The 24,117-nt window shown below is 49.5% G+C and overlaps 1 protein-coding gene across 5 annotated transcripts in view; it reads left to right on the top strand.

The window, feature by feature from the left end:
• Positions 1-24,117, top strand: part of TPST1 (tyrosylprotein sulfotransferase 1) — a 213,598-nt gene that overhangs the window by 30,231 nt on the left and 159,250 nt on the right. Inside the window, exon 1 of one of the 5 annotated variants that reach the window (XM_069226876.1) lies at positions 5,336-5,453. The exons of 3 other annotated variants lie outside the window; for them this stretch is intronic. The gene's annotated coding sequence lies outside the window, so the exon portion shown is untranslated. Of the gene's footprint in view, positions 1-5,335; positions 5,454-5,614; positions 5,639-24,117 lie in introns of those variants that run through there. One more of the 5 variants, XM_069226877.1, reaches the window with a different exon arrangement.

The following is a 24,117-nucleotide window of genomic DNA, read 5'->3' as shown; positions in this document are numbered from 1 at the left end:
ATGGCCGCTCCGCGGTCAGGAGACTGCGGCGGCCATTCTGGCTTTCCCGCTGGGCCGGCGGGCGACCACCAAAAGGCCGCCCGCCGGCCCAGCGGGAAAGCCCCTGCAACGAGGAAGCCGGCTCCGAATGGAGCCGGCGGAGTTGCAGGGGTGCGACGGGTGCAGTGGCACCCGTCGCGATTTTCACTGTCTGCAAAGCAGACAGTGAAAATCTGTATGGGGCCCTGTTAAGGGGCTCCTGCACTGCCCATGCCAGTGGCATGGGCAGTGCAGGGGCCCCCAGGGGCCCCACGACACCCGTTCCCGCCATCCTGGTTCTGGCGGTGAAAACCGCCAGAAACAGGCTGGCGGGAAGGGGGTCGGAATCCCCATGGCGGTGCTGCAAGCAGCGCCGCCATGGGGATTCCCTGGGCCAGGGGAAAACCGGCGGGAAACCGCCGGTTCCCCTTTTCTGACCACGGCTTTACCGCCGCGGTCAGAATAGCCCTGGAAGCACCACCAGCCTGTTGGCGGTGCTTCCGCTGCCCTCCGCCCTGGCGGTCGAGGGCCTATATCTCCTACTGTGTTGGAAGGCTGACACTTGCATTTATAATGCCGCGGCGGCCCTGCAAAGGCCTCACCCTAGTGGCTAATACATACAAGGAGGCATTGCAAAGCACCGTGGAGTGACCAATGGCACCGTCGGTAGAGTCTTTTTGGGAAGGCAGTAGGCATGTGTTTTTCTCAACCGGTTGTAATGAACTTGAGAGTAGTTTCAGAGGCTGAGGTTGATCCATCCCACATTTTCATGAGATCCACACATGATATGATTTACATATAGTGGATGTAAATGTAACTAATGCACATAGCCAGTTGCTATCTTAAAAATGCGGCAGAGATCCGATCCTCCTTGACTTACCCTGGGGATCCCCGCATTAGGAGTGAGTATCCTCAGCTCGCTGTCTCCCGGGGCTGATGCTTCCTATGAAGCCACTGTTACTTCTATAACAGAAGTAACACTCAAATAAAATGAAGAGTTTTTCAACGACCATCGTGGTCGTTTAAAAAGTTCTTAACTAATATGAATATTTGTGCCGTTGAAACAAAAAAAGCAAATCTGAATCCACAGGCCCGTGAAGCTGGTTGACTGGGCAGCTGACAGGCAGCATTTCTCCAAGTCTATCAGCAAACCACACAACGTCCGCAGCACCTTCCAGAGGCCAACAAATATGTTGGGTGGCTTTGCTGTTAATAAGGGATCTACCTCTAGTCTCCTGACAGTTCTGTCTATTTATTAGGGAGTTTTATAAAGGCCCCTTTGTCGCCTGGGCTGCACCACACATGCAGAGGAAGGAGACACAAGTCAGGTGCTCAGATTCTGTTGGATGTGAGAACTGGTCCTCGGTCTGGCATTCTTTGGCCAGCTGCTTGGACATGCACGCGGGTGAACAATGAGTGCCCCGTGCAGGGACCTGGTGAGACATGCACGCAGGTGAACAATGAGTGCCCCCGTGCAGGGACCTGCTGAGACATGCACGCAGGTGAACAATGAGTGCCCCCGTGCAGGGAGCTGATGAGACATACACGCAGGTGAACAATGAGTGCCCCCGTGCAGGGAGCTGATGAGACATGCACGCAGGTGAACAATGAGTGCCCCCGTGCAGGGAGCTGATGAGACATGCACGCAGGTGACCAATGAGTGCCCCTGTGCAGGGAGCTGATGAGACATGCACGCAGGTGGACAATGAGTGCCCCCGTGCAGGGAGCTGGAGAGACATACACGCAGGTGAACAATGAGTGTCCCCGTGCAGGGAGCTGATGAGACACGCACGCAGGTGAACAATGACTGCCCCCGTGCAGGGACCTGCTGAGACACGCACGCAGGTGAACAATGAGTGCCCCGTGCAGGGAGCTGATGAGACATGCACGCAGGTGAACAATGAGTGCCCCCGTGCAGGGAGCTGATGAGACATGCACGCAGGTGAACAATGAGTGCCCCCGTGCAGGGACCTGCTGAGACATGCACGCAGGTGAACAATGAGTGCCCGTGCAGGGACCTGGTGAGACATGCACGCGGGTGAACAATGAGTGCCCCCGTGCAGGGACCTGCTGAGACATGCACGCGGGTGAACAATGAGTGCCCCCGTGCAGGGACCTGCTGAGACATGCACGCAGGTGAACAATGAGTGCCCCCGTGCAGGGACCTGCTGAGACATGCACGCAGGTGAACAATGAGTGCCCCCGTGCAGGGACCTGCTGAGACATGCACGCAGGTGAACAATGAGTGCCCGTGCAGGGACCTGGTGAGACATGCACGCAGGTGAACAATGAGTGCCCCCGTGCAGGGACCTGCTGAGACATGCACGCGGGTGAACAATGAGTGCCCGTGCAGGGACCTGGTGAGACATGCACGCGGGTGAACAATGAGTGCCCCCGTGCAGGGACCTGCTGAGACATGCACGCGGGTGAACAATGAGTGCCCCCGTGCAGGGACCTGCTGAGACATGCACGCAGGTGAACAATGAGTGCCCCCGTGCAGGGACCTGGTGAGACATGCACGCAGGTGAACAATGAGTGCCCCCGTGCAGGGACCTGGTGAGACATGCACGCAGGTGAACAATGAGTGCCCCCGTGCAGGGACCTGGTGAGACATGCACGCAGGTGAAAAATGAGTGCCCGTGCAGGGACCTGGTGAGACATGCACGCGGGTGAACAATGAGTGCCCGTGCAGGGACCTGGTGAGACATGCACGCGGGTGAACAATGAGTGCCCCCGTGCAGGGACCTGCTGAGACATGCACGCAGGTGAACAATGAGTGCCCCCGTGCAGGGACCTGCTGAGACATGCACGCAGGTGAACAATGAGTGCCCCCGTGCAGGGACCTGGTGAGACATGCACGCGGGTGAACAATGAGTGCCCGTGCAGGGACCTGGTGAGACATGCACGCAGCTGAACAATGAGTGCCCCCGTGCAGGGACCTGCTGAGACATGCACGCAGGTGAACAATGAGTGCCCGTGCAGGGACCTGCTGAGACATGCACGCAGGTGAACAATGAGTGCCCCCGTGCAGGGACCTGCTGAGACATGCACGCAGGTGAACAATGAGTGCCCGTGCAGGGACCTGGTGAGACATGCACGCAGGTGAACAATGAGTGCCCCCGTGCAGGGACCTGCTGAGACATGCACGCAGGTGAACAATGAGTGCCCGTGCAGGGACCTGGTGAGACATGCACGCGGGTGAACAATGAGTGCCCCCGTGCAGGGACCTGCTGAGACATGCACGCGGGTGAACAATGAGTGCCCCCGTGCAGGGACCTGCTGAGACATGCACGCAGGTGAACAATGAGTGCCCCCGTGCAGGGACCTGCTGAGACATGCACGCAGGTGAACAATGAGTGCCCGTGCAGGGACCTGGTGAGACATGCACGCAGGTGAACAATGAGTGCCCCCGTGCAGGGACCTGCTGAGACATGCACGCAGGTGAACAATGAGTGCCCCCGTGCAGGGACCTTCTGAAACATGCACGCAGGTGAACAATGAGTGACCCCGTGCAGGGACCTGGTGAGACATGCACGCAGGTGAACAATGAGTGCCCCTGTGCAGGGAGCTGATGAGACATGCACGCAGGTGAACGATGAGTGCCCAGTGCAGGGAGCTGATGAGACATACACACATACGAACAATGAGTGCTCCTGTGCAGGGAGCTGATGAGACATGCACGCAGGTGAACAATGAGTGCCCCGTGCAGGGAGCTGATGAGACATGCACGCAGGTGAACAATGAGTGCCCCGTGCAGGGAGCTGATGAGACATACACGCAGGTGAACGATGAGTGCCCAGTGCAGGGAGCTGATGAGACATACACACATACGAACAATGAGTGCTCCTGTGCAGGGAGCTGATGAGACATGCACGCAGGTGAACAATGAGTGCCCCATGCAGGGAGCTGATGAGACATGCACGCAGGTGAACAATGAGTGCCCCGTGCAGGGAGCTGATGAGACGTGCACGCAGGTGAACAATGAGTGCCCCCTTGCTGGGAGCTGGTGAGACATACACGCAGGTGGACAATGAGTGCCCCCGTGCAGGGAGCTGGAGAGACATACACGCAGGTGGACAATGAGTGCCCCCGTGCAGGGAGCTGGAGAGACATACACGCAGGTGGACAATGAGTGCCCCCGTGCAGGGAGCTGGAGAGACATACATGCAGGTGGACTATGAGTGCCCCCGTGCTGGGAGCTGGTGAGACATACATGCAGGTGGACAATGAGTGCCCCCGTGCTGGGAGCTGGTGAGACATACACACAGGTGGACAATGAGTGCCCTAGTGGAGGGGGCTGATGAGACATGCACGCAGGTGGACAATGAGTGCCCCGTGCAGGGACCTGGTGAGACATGCACGCAGGTGAACAATGAGTGCCCCTGTGCAGGGAGTGTGAACAATGAGTGCCCTGTGCAGGGGGCTAGTGAGGCATGCACACAGGTGAACAATGAGTGCCCCTGTGCAGGGAGTGTGAACAATGAGTGCCCTGTGCAGGGGGCTAGTGAGGCATGCACGCAGGTGGACAACGAGTGTCCCTGTGCAGGGTGCTGGTTAGACATACACGCAGGTGGACAATGAGTGCCTGTGTAGGGAGCTGCTGAGACATGCACGCAGGTGAACACTGAGTGCCCCTGTGCAGGGAGCTGATGAGACATGCACGCAGGTGGACAATGAGTGCCCCTGTGCAGAGAGTGTGAACAATGAGTGCCCTGTGCAGGGGGCTAGTGAGGCATGCACACAGGTGAACAATGAGTGCCCCTGTGCAGGGAGCTGGTGAGAAATGCACGCAGGTGAACAATGAGTTCCCCTCTGCAGGGAGCTGCTGAGACATACACGCAGGTGAACAATGAGTGCCCCCGTGCAGGGAGCTGGTGAGACATGCACGCAGGTGAACAATGAGTGCCCCTGTGCAGGGAGCTGATGAGACATGCACGCAGGTGGACATTATTGAGACATATGCACACACATGCACTGTGAGTCCACATGTGCAGGGAGCTAGTGAGACACACACACTTGTGCACTGTGAACATGCCTGCCTTGGCTGTGCAGGGAGCTAGTGAGACATTCCCACAGGTGCACTGTGAAACACTTGTGCAAGGAGCAGGTGAGACGCCACAGGTGCTCTGTGACACATTTGGAACGCGAAGTATAACAAACATATTAGTGATCTGTGGACACACCTTTGTCGGAATCAGGTAAGAGGTAACCCCCCGGGGGCCCAGAACACAATTGTGCGGGAGGTAGGTGAGGTTTTCACACTTGCTTTGCTAGTTCACCTGTGTGAAGGGCGAACGAGGCGTTAACCTAAGTGTTCCGGGAGCACACCTAAACAGGAAGCCCGGGAGAAAATGTGCAGTGCTGTCCCAGCACAACTGTGTATGATGTCGGGTGGCATGCCCTGATGACTGCGAGCACAAGCGCGCCGGAAGCAGGTGAGAATGTCACACGTGACGTGAACGAGGCCTTGACCTATATGTTCGGGGAGCACACCTAAACAGGAAGCACGGGAGTAAATGCGCAGTGCGGTCCCAGCACAACTGCGCAGGGATATTAGGTTGTGTGTACAGATCGCTGGCAGCACACAGATGCGAGGAAGCGAGACGTACGCTGGTGGTCGGTGAGCACACGTGTGCGAGGAGCATGTGGGACATTCACAGAACAGTTGTGCCGGGGGGAGGGCTACAAGTGAGTAATTGAGTGAGCCTGTTTGGAAAAAGTAGGTCGAACATACTTTGAACACACGTGTGCGAGGAGCATGTGTACCTCACACAAGAGCGCTGTGAGTACACCTATGCAGGAAGCAGGTGATACGTGAGCATATGTGTGCAGTGAGCAGGCAAGGCATAAACACGTGTGATCTGTGGCACATTTGTGAGGGGAGCAGTGCACATGCCGAAGGGCACTATCATATGTGCGCAGAGCAGTTCGACATACACACGTGTGAGGGCAGTAGGTGAAACACACACAAGAGCACTGCAGGCTCACATGTGCGGGGAGAAGGTGACATGCACACATCCTTGCGAACAGCAGGTAACAAATACAGGCAGCTGCTCTGTGGACACAGGCTGGGGGATAGGTGGGTGCTGTGTGAACACAGGCTGGGGGGCAGGTGGGTGCTGTGTGAACTCAGGCTAGGGGGGCAGGTGGGTGCTGTGTGAACTCAGGCTAGGGGGGCAGGTGGGTGCTGTGTGGACACAGGCGAGAGGGTAGGTGGGTGCTGTGTGAACTCAGGCTAGGGGGGCAGGTGGGTGCTGTGTGGACACAGGCGAGAGGGTAGATGGGTGCTGTGTGAACACAGGCTGGAGGGCAGGTGGGTGCTGTGTGAACACAGGCTAGGGGGGCAGGTGGGTGCTGTGTGAACACAGGCTAGGGGGGCAGGTGGGTGCTGTGTGAACTCAGGCTAGGGGGGCAGGTGGGTGCTGTGTGGACACACGCGAGAGGGTAGGTGGGTGCTGTGTGAACTCAGGCTAGGGGGGCAGGTGGGTGCTGTGTGAACACAGGCTAGGGGGGCAGGTGGGTGCTGTGTAAACTCAGGCTAGGGGGGCAGGTGGGTGCTGTGTGGACACAGGCGAGAGGGTAGGTGGGTGCTGTGTGAACTCAGGCTAGGGGGGCAGGTGGGTGCTGTGTGGACACAGGCGAGAGGGTAGGTGGGTGCTGTGTGAACACAGGCTAGAGGGCAGGTGGGTGGGTGCTCTGTGGACACAGGCTGGGGGGGCAGGTGGGTGCTGTGTGGACACAGGCTAGGGGGCAGGTGGGTGCTGTGTGAACACAGGCTAGGGGGCAGGTGGGTGCTGTGTGAACACAGGCTAGGGGGCAGGTGGGTGGGTGCTCTGTGGACACAGGCTAGGGGGCAGGTGGGTGCTGTGTGATCACAGGCTAGGGGGCAGGTGGGTGGGTGCTCTGTGGACACAGGCTGGGGGGGCAGGTGGGTGCTGTGTGGACACAGGCTAGGGGGCAGGTGGGTGCTGTGTGAACACAGGCTAGGGGGCAGGTGGGTGCTGTGTGAACACAGGCTAGGGGGCAGGTGGGTGCTCTGTGGACACAGGCTAGGGGGGCAGGTGGGTGCTGTGTAAACACAGGCTAGGGGGCAGGCGGGTGCTGTGTGAACATAGGCTAGGGGGCAGGTGGGTGCTCTGTGGACACAGGCTAGGGGGGCAGGTGGGTGCTGTGTGAACACAGGCTAGGGGGACAGGTGGGTGCTGTGTGGACACAGGCTAGGGGGCAGGTGGGTGCTCTGTGGACACAGGCTAGGGGGCAGGTGGGTGCTCTGTGGACACAGGCTAGGGGGGCAGGTGGGTGCTGTGTGAACACAGGCTAGGGGGACAGGTGGGTGCTGTGTGGACACAGGCTAGGGGGCAGGTGGGTGCTCTGTGAACACAGGCTAGGGGGCAGGTGGGTGCTCTGTGGACACAGGCTAGGGGGGCAGGTGGGTGCTGTGTGAACACAGGCTAGGGGGACAGGTGGGTGCTGTGTGGACACAGGCTAGGGGGCAGGTGGGTGCTCTGTGGACACAGGCTAGGGGGGCTGGTGGGTGCTGTGTGAACACAGGCTAGGGGGACAGGTGGGTGCTGTGTGGACACAGGCTAGGGGGGTAGGTGGGTGCTGTGTGGACGCAGCCTGGGGGGGGCAGGTGGGTGCTGTGTGGACACAGGCTAGGGGGCAGGTGGGTGCTGTGTGGACACAGGCTAGGGGGGCAGGTGGGTGCTGTGTGAACACAGGCTAGGGGGACAGGTGGGTGCTCTGTGGACACAGGCTAGGGGGACAGGTGGGTGCTGTGTGGACACAGGCTAGGGGGGTAGGTGGGTGCTGTGTGGACGCAGCCTGGGGGGGGGGGCAGGCGGGTGCTGTGTGGACACAGGCTAGGGGGCAGGTGGGTGCTCTGTGGACACAGGCTAGGGGGGCAGGTGGGTGCTGTGTGAACACAGGCTAGGGGGACAGGTGGGTGCTCTGTGGACACAGGCTAGGGGGCAGGTGGGTGCTGTGTGGACACAGGCTAGGGGGTAGGTGGGTGCTGTGTGAACACAAGCTAGGGGGTAGGTGAACACATGTAAGTGTGAACAGTAAGTTAGTGTGAACAGATGGGATGTGAATGTGAAAGTCAGATGTGAACTCACATGAAAAGGACATGTGCTCTGTGAGCAGGCCTGTGGGAGAAGGAGATGAGATGTGCACCAGAGGCCTCTGAGGGTACCTGGTGAGGAGGGCAGGGGAGAAGAGCAGTATTTAGTGCAAGAAGAGTGAATTTAGGCAAGCGGGGCCCGGCACACTGAGATCTCGGCATGCGGTGGCATTAGGAAGTAGAGATGAAGGCACACTGAGGGCTGGACGCATTACAAATGTGGCACATTAAGACACATACTGGCAAAGTAAGGTGCTGGTACCCTGAACTTCTGTGCGCTGCGGCTCGGGCACCCCGAGATGTGGAACACTGAAGTTGTGACACACTGAGGACAAACATACTGCAACCCGGTCACGTTGAGCCGTGACTCACAATGGGTGTGGCACTCTGGGGCCCAGACGACTGAGACTGTGGCACATGGAAACCTGGTATATTGAGGTTTTGGCACACCGAGACCCTGGCACCAATTCTATGGTACATTAAGATAATTTCATTCCGAGGCCTTGGCGCGCGGTATCTGTGATGCACGGACCCTGGCACTCCCTGTCTCCAGCATTCACAGAGGGCATCACACAGATCGTGGCTCACTGAAGACCCGGCATACATGATGTGGCATTCCAGAGCCACAACATGTCAACGCCGTGGCACATGAAGCCTCTGGCAGAATGATGTACTGTCATTTTAAGGCACGTCGTCAAATTCTCACCTATTTCCCCACATTAGTGTCCATAGTGCCCACCGGGAGTGATATTGCGAGCCCAGGCACATCGTCCTGACTGATACAGATTCGGACACACTGATGACCAGGCACATCCAGGCCCTGCAGCATTAAGACCTCAGTTATGAGAGATCACTGATAACTCGGGGTCGGTGCTTATCAATAATACTGGAACCATATTAATAAACAACGCACAGTAGCTGTGATTAGTTTTGCAACAGAATGTACGGATAGACGGGCACATCTCTCATTCAATGCAAAGTACAAATACAAACACATATTTACATACAACCCAAAACAGTCCCACAACCTCGAACCAGTAACATATAATGACATCCATATAAAGTGTAAAACAAAACAGGTTTCAAACAATTGACCACATACGACTCAACAAAAAAACAATGTCCATTTTTGCCATAATACCGAGGCGATTGTTGAGTTTGTTATGGCTTAGTCGACGACGTTTCGACCCTCTCTATAATGTGGGGTCTCATCAGGACAACGTAGATAGTGAAGGGACACCTTTCAGAAAATGGAAACCAATATTCACCAAGTGCATATTCCAAAGTGTCAAAAAGATGAAAGTTGTACCATTGTGTTGGATATAGTAAATAGCCCAGGTTCTAGACGGCAGGGCAGGCCTGGCAAGGGGTGGCACTGATAACTCTCAGGCATTTTCTGTACTTTGACTCTCAGAGCCCTCTGCCTGGTGATAAGAAGTGTCACTGATAACTCTTGAGTAGGATGTGTCTGTGCTGCAGTTCTGACTGTGCCCTGGTGATGTCTTTCAATGATAACTCTCAGACACGAGTCCATTCTGTGGCTAACAGTACTCCCTGCCCCCTGGTAAGGGCAGTCACTCATAACTCTTGGGTATGATACGTCGGTTCTGTGGCCCCCACTGCTCCCTGGCAAGATGTGTTACCCATGACCCTGAAGTATGGACTGACTGTGCTGTGGTGCCACTGATAACACATATGTACTAACTTTCCGAAAGGCTGTCAGTGTTCTTAGGTAAGGGCAGTCACTGTTAATTCTTGAGCATGGGGTGTCTGTTCTGTGGCTTTCTCTGTTCCTTTGTACAGAGGAGTATGGTCTGTGCTGTGGCAGTCACTGCTCACTGGTAAGATCTGTCACTGATAACTCATGGGTATGATGTGGCAGTACTGTAGCTCTCACTGCTCCCCAGTTAAGTGCTGTCGCTAATAACTCTTGGGTATGATATGGCTGTCCTGTGGTTCTCACTGCTGCCGAGTAAGAGCTGTCACTGATAACTCTTGGGTATGATGTGGTGGTCCTGTGGTTCTCACTGCTCACTGGTAAGATCTGTCACTGATAACTCTTGGGTATGATGTGGCAGTACTGCAGCTCTTACTGCTCCCCAGTAAGTGCTGTCGCTAATAACTCTTGGGCATAATGTATCAGTACTGTAGCTCTCACTGTAAAAGCTGTCACTGATAACTCTTGGGTATGGTGCATCTGTACTGCTGCTCTCAGTGCTCCTTTGTTACGAGCTGTCACTGATAACTCTTGGGTATGGTGTGTATGTCCTGTAGCTCTCCCTGCTTCCTTATAAAGAGCTTCCACTGATATTCTGGGGATGAAGTGTCTGTACTGTGGTTCTCACTGCTCCTTGTCAAGATCTGTCACAAATACCTCTTGCATATGGTGTCTGTAGTGTAGCTCTCAGTGCTCTCTCATAATATCTGTCAGCACGGTGCGTCAGTACTGTGGCTGTCACTGTTCTCTAATAAGACCTGTCACTGATATCTCTTGGGTATGGTGTGTCTCTACTGTGACTGTCACTGTCCTCTAATAAGAACTGTCACTGATAACTCTTGGGTATGGTGTGTCTGTACTGTGGCTGTCACTGTTCTCTATACCGTGGCGGTTACTGTTCTCTAATAAGAACTGTCACTGATAACACTTGAGTATGGTGTGTCTGTATTGTGGCTGTCACTGTTCTCAATACCGTGGCTGTCACTGTTCTCTAATAAGAACTGTCACTGATAACTCTTGGGTATGGTGTGTCTCTACTGTGACTGTCACTGATAACTCTTGGGTCTGGTGTGTCTCCACTGTGACTGTCACTGTTCTCTAATAAGAACTGTCACTGATAACTCTTGGGTATGATGTGTCTCTACTGTGACTGTCACTGATAACTCTTGGGTATGGTGTGTCTCTACTGTGACTGTCACTGTTCTCTAATAAGAACTGTCACTGATAACTCTTGGGTATGGTGCATGAGTACTGTGACTGTCACGGTTCCCTAATAAGAACCATCACTGATATCTCTTGGGTATGGGGTGTCTCTACTGTGACTGTCACTGATAACTCTTGGGTATGGTCTGTCTCTACTGTGACTGTCACTGTTCTCTAATAAGAACTGTCACTGATAACTCTTGGGTATGGTGTGTCTCTACTGTGACTGTCACTGATAACTCTTGGGTATGGTCTGTCTCTACTGTGACTGTCACTGTTGTCTAATAAGAACTGTCACTGATAACTCTTGGGTATGGTGTGTGTGTACTGTGACTGTCACTGTTCTCTAATAAGAACTCTCACTGATAACTCTGCGGTGTGGTGTGTCAGTACTGTGGCTGTCACTGTTCTCTAACAAGAACTGTCACTGATAACTCTTGGGTATGGTGTCTGTACTGTAGCTCTCAGTGCTCTCTCGTAATATTTGTCAGCACGGTGCATCAGTTCTGTGGCTGTCACTGGTCTCTAATAAGATCTGTCACTGATAACTCTTGGGTATGGTGTGTCTGTACTGTGGCTGTCACTGTTCTCTATACCATGGCTGTCACTGTTCTCTAATAAGAACTGTCACTGATAACTCTTCAGTGTGATGTGTTGCTGTGGCTGTCACAGTTCTCTAATAAGAACTCTCACTGATAAATCTTGGATACAGTGTTTCTGTACTGTGACTGTCACTGTTCTCTACTAAGAACTGTCACTGATAACTCTTGGGTATGGTGTGTCTGTACTGTGGCTGTCACTGTTCTCTATACCATGTCTGTCACTGTTCTCTAATAAGAACTGTCATGGATAACTCTTGGATATAGTGTGCCTGTACTGTGGCTGTCACTGTTCCCAATAAGAGCTGTCACAGACAACCCTTGGGTATTGTCAAGGCCACTGCAAATATGCGATTTTGTAGCCATGGTGTTTTTTGCATAGTTGTGAATTTCCGATATTTTTCACATAAGACATGATCTGCTGCATAATTTACAGATTTGAACAAAAAATGTGTCGTTTCTAAGTAAAATGGATCAAAAATTACTAGAAAGGCAACAAAATGTGTTGCAGTGCAGTGGAAGACCCTTTGCAAAAGGGTAACTGGTCAGCTTTCAGTAGTTTCTTTCTGTATTTGGGTGTTAAAGTGGTAGTAATGAGGTGAAACATTTGTTAAAGCAGTGTTAACATGGTAACAAACGACAAAACAAGTAATACTATCATAAATGTGCCGCATTATGTGTCATAATTTGGTCCCCTCCTGCCACATAATCAGAGCTACTGGATTTAAGAGATTGTGTAGCCATGGTGATTTTCACATAATTATAGATTTGTTGCATTTGCTACACAATCCATCATCTGCTGTATAATATGCAGATTTTAACAAGAAAAATGTTTCTAGCTCAAACGGTTCTAAAGTTGCTAACAACGAAACAACATGTGTTGTAGCGCAGTGCAAAGTCTTTTGCAAAGGTTGACTGGTCGCCTTTCTGTAGCTTTTTGCTGTATTTGGTTGTTAGGCAGGTACTAATGAAGTGCACTCCAAGGCTAGACAGCGTTACCAAGAGTAAAGAACATAAAATAACGAAGAATATAATTTAAAAAATCACTGTTGCTGTACTACGCCGCATAATTTGCTTTTTCATAGTTTCCTCAACCTTGCCGCATAATTTGGTCCTCTCCTGCCGCATAACTCCAGTGGCCCGGGGAGTGGTTTTTCTGCTCTGCGGCTCTCACTGCTCTTTGCTAAGAAGTGCCACTGATAACTGAGGGTATGAAATGTCTGGGCTGTGGCTTCCAATGCTCCCTGCTTAGGGCCGTCACTGTTAACCCTCGGGCGTGATTCATGTCCGTCACCGAGGCTGGCTTCCGGCAGAGCAGAACGGGATCTTGTTTTTCTCCATTCTTACAGTAGTACCCCCTCCTCACTCCGCCCCTCGCACGTCCTTTCATCGCCCCCTCCCCGGGAAGCTGAGGTTGTCTGAGTGCTGTCAGCCAGAGGCTGTGGCACATTCTTTCCGGCCTCTGCTGTAAACGTATTAAGAATGGCTCATTGGTAACGGAGAGGCTGCTGGGGGATAAGAGCAACGCATCTCTGTGCTGAGCCTTTCTTTGCTTTACGTCCGTGTTACTGCGTTAGCAAACAGTGTATGCCCACAGGCCGGCCTTGCAGACCCCCCCCCCCCCCCAGTCTGCCCACTTCCCTACGTCTGACGTGTGCGACCTTTCCGGTCTCCAGCTGCAATGTCCCTCTTTCCTTTCTATGACAACTAATGCAGGGTCCAGCGTAGGTCCAAGAGCGCCGAATCCATGCCGGAGTTTCAGGAAAACCATTGAACAGGTGGAAGGTTGCAAATGAAATCCATTGTACCTGATTGTAAACTACGTGGTCTTCTTGAATGCCTGGCCTGGGCCAGGCCCTGCCTTGGACATCACCTCTTTCACGACGATCTGTCTCAGATTGTACCCTCACTTTGACGGTGTTTCTGCAGAAATGTGTTTGCCTCTTCCATAGGGCTTATTCCCTTTAGTACTGGGAAGGTCTGTGTTATCTAATCTGCCCTTCATTTAAAGTAAGCAGAGCGAAATCCAGGAGCATCACCTCGAAGGACTGTGTTGTAAGGACAACACAAAACTTTTGCAGTATTCTTGGAGTTAATGGCACACAAACAAACTGTGTCTGTAAGGTTAGACACCTACACAAAATCCCTTTCCCACCTGTCACCCGACTCTCATGATGTCGCACTCAGACCCCCAGAACTATGGCATCGCCAAGATTTCATCTGCCCACATTCCATAAACCCACATTACAACAAACCTGCACCATTCGAGGTTCTTGTTTTGGGGTATTCTCCGATCAGTCTTTATATCTCTAGAGATACCAGATACCAGAACTAGGAGCCATCTTCCAAATATTGCATCATAACTTGACAGCTCCAAATCTGGATCCCAGAACCAGAAGTGACCCTCAAAACTGGAAGCAACACTGCAGAGCTGCTGGCATCAGTACATAGGTGATCCTGCAACTGCATGCATTACCTCAGATGTAGTTTTGAGAAATAGAAGCAGAATTGTAGATGTGGACTCACAAATTGGACACAATACCCCAGATGTGGACCTGAGACCTGGAAAGAATGTCCAAGAAGTGGATTTGAGAACAGGAAGCCAAATTCCATGCATGGACTCTGGACAGGGACACAATACTCAAAATGTGGATTGGAGAACTGAAAGCAATATGCTACCCCTGTCTAAAACTGTAATCCATAAACCATAAACCAGATGTCTCTTTGAACCTGGAAGCAGTTCTCCAAATGCTGCCACCAAATCTGCTAACGTTTGTCCACAAACGTGCCCCACAGAACTGAACATAATAACTCATACGCGACCAGGAACTTGACACAATACTTGAGATGTGGTCTTGAGAACTGGAAGCAAAAGTCCTTATGTGGTCTCCAGACCTAGTCTCAAAGCACATTACATCTTCACCCCATTCTGTACTGCTCCTCAGCAGCTCTGTGCCCACAGTTTTGCTTTGGCAGGTCCTCCAATGCTCCATGCGTGCAGGGGTGCTGCCCCGGGACAGTGTTTTTCTCTCTTGTCGCAATGAGGTATGGTTCTTTCCCTTATTTTTTTACTATAGTGTTCCATTGACTATACAGTTTGGGCAATCTGGCGAGGAGGTGGTCTCAGTCCATTTTAAAACGGAAAAGTTTTATGGGTCTTTCTAGTCCTGCATAAAGTATGCGTGTTGTGTCCACCACTCACGGGAGCTGTGAAACATGCAATTCAAACAAATGTGGCAAAAAGGCTGAGTCTAAGGAAACTATTTAATAAACCGAAGCATCTGATAGATGTGCCTGATATATGCAACAGAAAGGATATAGCAAGCTTAGAAAGCTATTTTAACTGTAGTATGAAATCGTTATACTACAAATCTAGACAAGGAACCAATATTACTAGTAATTATGGAGGCCTCCTCCAGGAGTACAGATAGTAGAAGTTTACCAGTCCATACAAAGACGAACTGTGCTATCAGCCTTCTTGACTACAACCTATGACGGCAACCAATGTGAAGTTGCAATACATTCAGTTACTTCCCACTGTTCCAAATATTCCAGTTTCCCCCTTCACTTCCTATTATAGATCATTCATAACACTTTTTGCAGTGTGTATTTTTAGAATTACTCATCATAATGTACCACAAATCCCCCAAGTAAATGCGTTTTTTTTAATCCATTTCGATTTAAGTTTTCCTTTCTTTATTTTTAAACACTTGCAGGCCTATTAAAAAGTGCAGATTTTTTTTAACGATTGTAGTGCCTCCATTCTAACAGGGATGGTAACTTCTCTGTCCCATCGAGGTCTTCCTCTACCTCTGCACATTTTTTTTAAACTTCACAGCTTTTTAATGAAACATTTAAAAAAAAAAAACTTTGGTATAAAGACAAGAGCTGAGTACAGTTAACAGATCGTACAGAGTTACATAGTTTATTGGATGATGTACGTATTGCTAAGTATTAATTGGCCAAATCAGCTGAGGAGAATAATAAACATGCAACCGTGTCCTAGAAACAAAATAAGAGAAAAGGAGAGTAGTAAAAAGCAGAGAAAAGAAAATGGGAGAGGAAAGGAAAGTGAGGACAGTAAAGAGGGGAGAAAAGTGGTGACTCCTAAGTACTTCTAAAGTCCTAGTTCTAGGTCCTGCTATAGAGTGGTGGTGGTTTGACGCATTGGACTAGGTGGGGTTGACAGTTTCCAGGTATTTATTGAGATTGTTTCATAGAGCTTTGTCCACTGAAATCCAAGGGTATTGTGTTGAAAAGATGGATTGGGTGCCCGTAATGTATCGTAACCACTCCCTCCAAGTATTTCCTGAGGCGTTTCCTTATGATTTCCAGATGGACAAGATAGTTTTGTGTGCAAGAGTAAATAGTAGGTCAGTTAAAAGTAGGTCTTCTCGCTGTAGGGTAGTGTTGTATGAGAGATGGGAGGTACCACAGACTGAAAATAAGAAGGTTCTGGGTAGCTTAATCTGAATGATGTTGTGAATGGTGTTGTGGACTTCAATCCAGAAGTTGTGGAGCGGGGGGAAGTCATATAACATGTCTGCGTGTTGTGCATTGCAGCTCGAACAGTTGTCACTATCTAGTAAACCATGGGCTGCAAGTCAGTGTGGAGTATAATATGTTCTATATAAGATGTGTAGTTTGGCTTGGGCAAAATATGGGTGATTTTCTTGGTGAATGGAGAAGATCATAATTTATGCCAGTCAATGTCTGAGGAGTTGTCTAGGCCACCTTGGGACCAGTCATTCTGTCATTTCCTTTGCATGGATGTGCATAATGGGCTGGGCACTGGTCTAAATTTGGTGTAAATCTTGGAGACTATGTGGCCGCCCTTTCCCATGCAGCTAGAAGGGTCAGAAGCGAAACAGGTTTGAAAGGGAAGGCTTTGTGTTTAGAAATCACAGCTTTTAGTTTAAGGAAGTCATAAAAATCAGAGGGAGGTAGATCATATTTATAAGAGATATCATAGAACATTGAGGGTATGTTTCAGAGCCAAGATCGCCTACCACGAGTATTCCTTTTGTCCCCCATGAACAGGCGATGGGTAGGTTTGGATCCAGTTTGATACCCCCCATTGTGCCAGATTGAGGACTGTAGAGGGTGTCTAATTTTTATGGTTGAAAGTTGTTGGTCAATAGGCTGCATCTGGTGTGGTTTAAGTTGTCTAGAATAGGATGTTTTTTGCTGAAAGTTAGAAGACATATTCTAGGAAGGTTATCTGTTAATAAACGTTCCAGAGAGAGCCATGGTGAGGTGAAGTCAGGGGTGTTGTTCAGCCATTTCATTCCCTGAGCTGCTAAGAAGGCTACTTGGTATTTTCTGAAATCAACAAGGTTGGCCCCACCTCATTTTTTGAGTAAACATAATTTTTATGTGGCTTCTTTGAGTTCCAAATGAATTTATTGATGAGGTTGTCTAAGTTATAGAAAAATGTATTGGAGTACAACATGGGGGACATGCTTAGCAGGTAATGAACAATTGGAATGATAATCATCTTTATGGATTCAAGTTTGCCCCATCAGGTTAGAAATTCTGGTGACCAGCTCTCTAGACAGCTTTCTACCTTGTGGAGAACCAGTGATTCATTGTGCTGGATAGCTTCAGAGAGGTTATCATTAAATGGGAGACCTAGATATTTAAGGAATTTGGGTTGCCAGGCTAATCCAGATTCTCCTAATACTTCTTTGGTACAAAGAATGTTCAGTGGGCGGACCTCTGACCTATCTTTGTTGAGGGTTTCCAGCTTTTTTAATTGGGTGTTTGCAGCTTTATTAAAATGAGCACTGTTTATTATTACCCTTCTAGTCTTAGCCTTAAAGGCATCCCAAAGTCTTTGAGGTGGACATTCCTTGGGGGAATTTTCAAGAAAGAAGGTTGGGATGGCTTTGCAGATTGTTTCTAGGTGTTAATCATCTTGCAAAATGTCTGCACTTAGTCTCCAAGATTTAGAGGCAGGGTAGGTTGTGTCTCAGTCTAAAGATGCTAGTATGACAGAATGGTCGGAGGCAAGCCTAGGCTCTATTGATGTATCAGAAATCACTCTTGCCAGGTTCTTGGATACTAGTATGTGGTCAATTCTCAAGAACGATTGATGTGGTTGGGAATAAAAAATATAGTCTCTTGTATCACAGTATTCGATACGCCATGTGTCTATAAGAGATAATTAGGTGCATAGATATTCAACAAGTACAATTCTTTACCAGATTTAGTCAATTTATTGAGTAACCATCTCCCATTCTGATCAGCAAGAGTGTCCAGGATCATGATTTTTGCTTGTTTGGTGATGTTGGTGAGGACTTCATTGTTTTCTTATGGGCAGGCGAGCCAATGACTTCTGAGAATCAGGATGCTTTAAAAGAAGGAATGTCTGAGGAGGCGGGCCTGGACTCTTGTAAGAGTATTAAATCGCCTTTGAATTTGTATGTGTATTCAATCATTTTTCTCCTCTTAACAGGTGATTCAGTCCATTGGTGTTGAGGGAAAGGACACGTAAGCTATCAGGTGTCAACATGGGGATTGAAGGGAAGAGCCTGAGACATAACGGTATGCAGGGTCGGACTAGTGTATTGAATATTTCTGTTATATTCCCAGGGAGTCTCATATGGCGGGATAGGTACGCCCCTTATTTCTGAGCTAGAACTGCAGCTAATGTAGTCTCAGGACGAGCCATGCCTGTATGGAAGGGTAGAGTAGTCACCAGAAAAAGTAATAAAGGGAACCAAGAAGATAGAAGAGAAAGTGAAGAGCTAGAATACATGAACCCAAATGATGGGAGCCCACCAGTTCCAAACACCAACCGTCCTATCTCACCCTACATCCCCACCTGTAACAGGAACTGCATGGGACCTAACGGAGGAGACTAGCCGTCTCACTTCTGCCACAATATGGGCTCATGAATTATTACTGAGCTATGAGTGGGAGTTATATGTCTTGAGGCTTGCTAGTCGTCAGGATGAGCATAATGCGAGACTTTGATAAGTCAGTGGCATTTGTAAATTTGGTTATAACTTAAAATAAATAAGGAAATTAGTTAGTCCAATTCTCAGCAGGTGCGTGCCACTACACCATCAGTCAATTACTCATATGTAGAAACCGGATATGGATGTGACTGTGCAGATTAGAGTTGTGTGGAGTTTTCTATAGGAAATAAATAGGATCATTGAGAAATAAAACTAAGTGTGTTGCCTGTTGCAGCACTAACTCAACTGTCAAGTGTTGTCTTGAAATTATTAGGTGTCTGCAAGGTGCCACGGTCTCCGGTCCTACCATGCAGCACTTAGAACTATCTCATCATGCAGGAGAACATTGACACATCTAGTTTCATCAGTAGTCTATTTAGTTAGAGACTGTTGATTGCTTGTGTTAAGGGAGAAGCTTGCGGAAATTGTAAGGGCTTTGTGTCAATAGCAATCATGCTAACAGAGGCATAGAGCGTCTTGTGGTAACACCCAGCATGTCATGTCAGTCTGATCATCATGTCTATTAGTAGGAAGGACAGTTAGCATCAGCAAAAGCTGTTTGGCAGTGTAACAGTTTAAATTTGGTAAAACAATCTGTCGTATTGATCCTGCTAGGCATGATAAGCATCATTTGGGTCTCAACAACAAGTCCAAACATTTCTAAACATCAAATGGTAACACAGAATTATAACCCTTCGTATCTTATGTTATTGCACACCATCTTGCCCCATTTTAGCACTTAGGAGAAGTGTTGCTTCATATCTGGGTGGGGTCAAATAGGTATAGCCTATACATGAATGCAGGCAGACATTAATCTGGAATGTAAAGGTACATATAGATGGAGGATAGGTATCTTCTTGGTATGCAGTATAGAAAAAGTTAAACAGTGGATCTTAATACATTACAACCGTCCTGTCAGAAGAGGTAGAAGTTTCCATCTAGGCTTCTTGGATGTTGTCTAGGAATGTGGCCAGATCTTGCAGATCATGAAACAGGTGTGCTGAACCTTATTAAATAATCTGAAATCTGGCAGGGCCTGAGAATGAGAAGGGAATGGTCACTTGAACGTGGATTTAGAGTAGTCTTGTGAGACGGTGATCCAGTGACCTTCCCAGAAGATATTTCTGTGCTTGGTTATGAATTTGAGGATCAGTTCTACATGTTAGTATCTGAGAGGTTTGCAAATTATCACTCTGGGTGGATCAGAGGGGCTTGTATGGTCCAAATTATGCGTTGGGATGCAATGTGTTCTTTCAAGCTTGCTTTTTTTTGTCAAAAGAAATTTTAGTATGTTGTGGGATCCAGTCCTCTAGAAAGGCGGATGCATGAGCAATGTTGTTTTTCAGAGTTTTCAGGGAAGTCAAATAATCTTATATTGCCCATCCTGTTTTGTCTTCCAGTTCCACAATGGAGCGTTGCATCAGAGTTGAGGATTTGTGAAGGGAGTTGAGGTCCTTTTTTGTGCCAAGAGATTTGTCTTCCAGATTGCTAATGCGTTGTTCAGCAGCAGATATTTTGTCAGATATTTGCATGAAATCAGATCTCATTCTAGCAACATCCTGCTGCATAATGTCCATGCTAACCTTTGTTGTTTGGGCTAGCTGTAGAACATCAGAAAGTTTTTTAAGAGTAGAGTCCATGGTCTCTTTGAGCTCAGTTTTAACATTGATGGGAGACTCTGGAGTTGTTGGTTCGGATTTCGTCCTTTTCGTTGCATACTTTGAGTCATTCTCCGCCATCTTTAAGACTGGTTTTGTCCAGCTATTAAAAAGGACTTAAAAGTAATGTGAGTATGGTTTAAGCAAAATTCTGTTCAATAAGCGATAGAGATGCTGAGTTAATAGTTTTGGCTCCTCTATGGTGTCAATTTCTCAGAGGGTGTTATTGCTTTTTACTGTTTATGTGAGCTCAGTATGCACACACCACATGCAGGATGATAGGTCATTTCTCCTGTTGGGCGTGTGGTGATTAAGCCCTTAGATGTGTCTTACTATATTTGAGTTATAGTGTTGTCACACACAAGAGAGCTTTTAAATGTATGGTTCAAAATAATGGAGATGTTGGAAATCATACATAACAGTACTTGTAGGGCTTTACAATACTGACAGAATCAGAGGAGATTTTATCCGGCTATGCACAGATTTCACCATTCAGTTCAAGTCTATTCACTGTTCTATTTGGTTTCCAAAACTCAGAATTCTGTATTCACACATTTCACCTTTCATAGATCAATGCACCTTCTGTTGGTTCTAGCAGGTCAGATCTGCTCAGTTCTATTCACCCTTCTATTCAGTTTCCAGAACTCAGTTTTCAGTATACCACATTTCACATTTCACCTTTCCTATATTAATGCACCATATGTTAGTTTTAGAATGACCAAATCTAGCACTTCAAGGTGTTTGCACAGGTGTAGTGCCGATAAGCCTGGCCTGCCTGATTACGTGTTACCCCGCACTATTTCGGGTCCATTTAATGGCAGGCTTCATTACTGAGTGTAGATTGGACCATATGCATGGTATTGCGTAACTTATGGCAGATGTGTCAGGATCTGGTGAGCCGGGCCTCGTGGTAGGGTTTTGAGAGTCATCTCATATCAGCAACGTAACCGGCACACTCAGGCGTCAGCAGGCGTTTATGGGTATGAGGACACCGGCATGCTTGAAAGCACAGTGGGGCCCAGCAAGCCTTGAAGCCGGGAAGCACCCGAAGGAGCACAGCACAGCATGGATTGCGATTAGTGCTCCCAAGGCGAGCACAGCCAGTAAGTAGTTGTAGAGGCTTGGGCTGTCTGGTGTAGAGCAGTGGTGAAATTGGCCCTTATGGTAACAGTGAGAGTAGTTATGGTCGATTTGCTACTCGCTTTAGCGTATGTCATGTGCGCGTTGAGGGGTATGGATGTCATAATGGTATGCAGAATAGATGCAGCGCTCACTTTCAGTTCTGCCTGAGGATGGTGAGGGTCTTTCCATCAATGATTCTGGCTGCTGGGGAAATGTTTGAAGCACAGGCCTTGCCAAGTTGGTGGAACAAGAGCTTCTATGATGGAGGCAGATTGGCTGTTAGGTCAGTCAGCGTTGTTCGATGTAGTAGAGCTCCAGGAAAAATATCAGAGCTTTATTTGTCGTTCCCTATGTGTTTGATACCCGATCCTCATGTTTAGAGACCTTGATGAGTGAGTCTGCTCAGTTTTATAGCGAATTTGTGGCGACAGAGATACAGAGCTCCAGGCTCAAGCAGCCATTTTCCTCACTCTCAAGCCACGCCCCCTCCCGCCTCTGCACATTTTAACCTGGACTTTTTTCTGAAATCAGTCCCTAGCGAGGTTGAATACTGAGATGACTTATTACCAAGGCTACTTAGTTTAAATTCCACCTCAGCCTCTTTCTTCCACTGTCCTACACTTCTTTTGCCTTTTTCTTACTCCTGAGGTGCTTTTTCATCACTTCTTTCTTATTTTGCCACTAATTTCTTAGCTTTCTCTTCTGTCTACCATTTCTGCCTTTCTTTTTAGGGTCAAGCCTGCGTAGCATGCGCTGGCACATGCGTATCGCTTGCGAGATGCTGTATTAGTTAGAAAAGGGCTCGGAGCCCCGACCATTCAAAGTCATTGTCTTTCATTGGTTCGTGGGCTTGCCTTTTAAAATCTGCTTGTTTTCATTAGTGGAAGGCATGCATACGTCATGTCTTTTCCAGTGGTTAGCCCTCCTCGAGCGCAGCAACCAAGTACTGAAAACATACGAGGCTCGCTGTTTTCCGTCCGGTTTGTGGACTACTTTTTCTCTTTTTTCGCAGCACGATCTCGCTTGTTCAGCAGCGTGATCGCGCTTGTTTTTTTCCATTTAATGAGGCAAGAAAAGTCTGGTTGGGAGTTCACAACTGCAAATAGCTCTAACTCGGAGAAATGCGAGACCCCTTGCATTGCAAATGCTTGTTCTTACTGTGGGTCAAAGTATTGTGATGAAAAAGGAGTCCTGGTCCACAAAAATGAGTGCTGGTGCCTACCACCAGCAGACAGGGGGCCTAACTGAGCACTGTACTGAAGCTTCTCGCTGGCAGAAGGATTAGACGGCATATCCCAGGGTTTGAGGAAGCCCAACAGGGAATACATGGTCTACTGAGAGGCTCTGTTCCAATGTACTCACCCTATAAAACAGCTGTGGTTTTCATGATCGATACCCAAAAGTATGAGTAAATGTCAGACATCAAATACACGTAGGCCACATTTGTGCAGTACAGTCCATGCAAATGTAAGCACACCGGGCAGCCTCAATGTGCACCAGGACTTCTGTCCAAGTATGGCTTTTTTACTGTGATCTGAGATATATGAGTGAAGGTGAAATCAATGCGATGATTTATCTTGTATCCCATACCCAGCAATAATTCCTTGCAGTGCTCTATGTGCTGACAGCGGCAGCTGTTGTGCCTTACTTTGGCCATTATCTGCTTCCTGGAGCTGCGGTAGTGGCATGTTTGCGCATCATAACTCTTCTTTATCGCTCACTGGTTTGCTAAAGCAGGGCGTGCATCCTGCCTTCAAGCCGATTAAATCAAATCAAATCAAATCAAATCATTAACATTTATAAAGCGCGCTACTCACCCGTGCGGGTCTCAAGGCGCTAGGGGAAAAAGGGGGGGTTATCGCTGCTCTAACAGCCAGATCTTTAGGAGTCTCCGGAAAGCGGAGTGGTCCTGGGTGGTCCTGAGACTGGTGGGGAGGGAGTTCCAGGTCTTGGCCGCCAGGAAGGAGAAAGATCTCCCACCAGCCGTGGAGCGGCGGATGCGAGGGACAGCAGCGAGTGCGAGGCCAGAGGAGCGGAGGAGGCGGGTGGGGACGTAGAAGCTGAGGCGTCTGTTGAGGTATTCCGGTCCCTTGTCGTGGAGGGCTTTGTGTGCGTGGGTGAGAAGTCGGAAGGTGATCCTTTTGCTGACTGGGAGCCAGTGCAGGTGTCTCAGGTGTGCGGAGATGTGGCTGCTGCGGGGTATGTCGAGGATGAGGCGGGCTGAGGCGTTTTGAATGCGTTGCAGGCGATTTTGGAGTTTGGCTGTGGTCCCGGCGTAGAGGGTGTTGCCGTAGTCCAGGCGGCTCGTGACGAGGGCGTGGGTCACGGTTTTTCTGGTGTCGGCGGGGATCCAGCGGAAGATCTTGCGGAGCATGCGGAGGGTGAGGAAGCAGGCGGAGGACACGGCGTTGACTTGCTTGGTCATGGTGAGAAGAGGGTCCAAGATGAAGCCGAGGTTGCGGGCGTGGTCTGTGGGGGTCGGTGCGGTGCCGAGGGCTGTGGGCCACCAGGAGTCGTCCCAGGCGGACGGGGTGTTGCCGAGGATGAGGACTTCCGTTTTTTCAGAGTTCAGCTTTAGGCGGCTGAGCCTCATCCAATCTGCGACGTCCTTCATACCCTCTTGTAGGTTGGTCATGGCGCTGGCGGGGTCCTTGGTGAGGGAGAGTATAAGTTGCGTGTCGTCGGCGTAGGAGGTGATGATGATGTCGTGCTTGCG

The sequence above is a fragment of the Pleurodeles waltl genome, chromosome 3_2 (genome assembly GCF_031143425.1).
Source record: "Pleurodeles waltl isolate 20211129_DDA chromosome 3_2, aPleWal1.hap1.20221129, whole genome shotgun sequence".
NCBI classification, from domain to species: Eukaryota; Metazoa; Chordata; class Amphibia; order Caudata; family Salamandridae; genus Pleurodeles; species Pleurodeles waltl.
The sequence above is the reverse complement of the archived record's forward strand: the minus strand, read 5'-3'. Positions and strand labels throughout refer to the sequence as shown.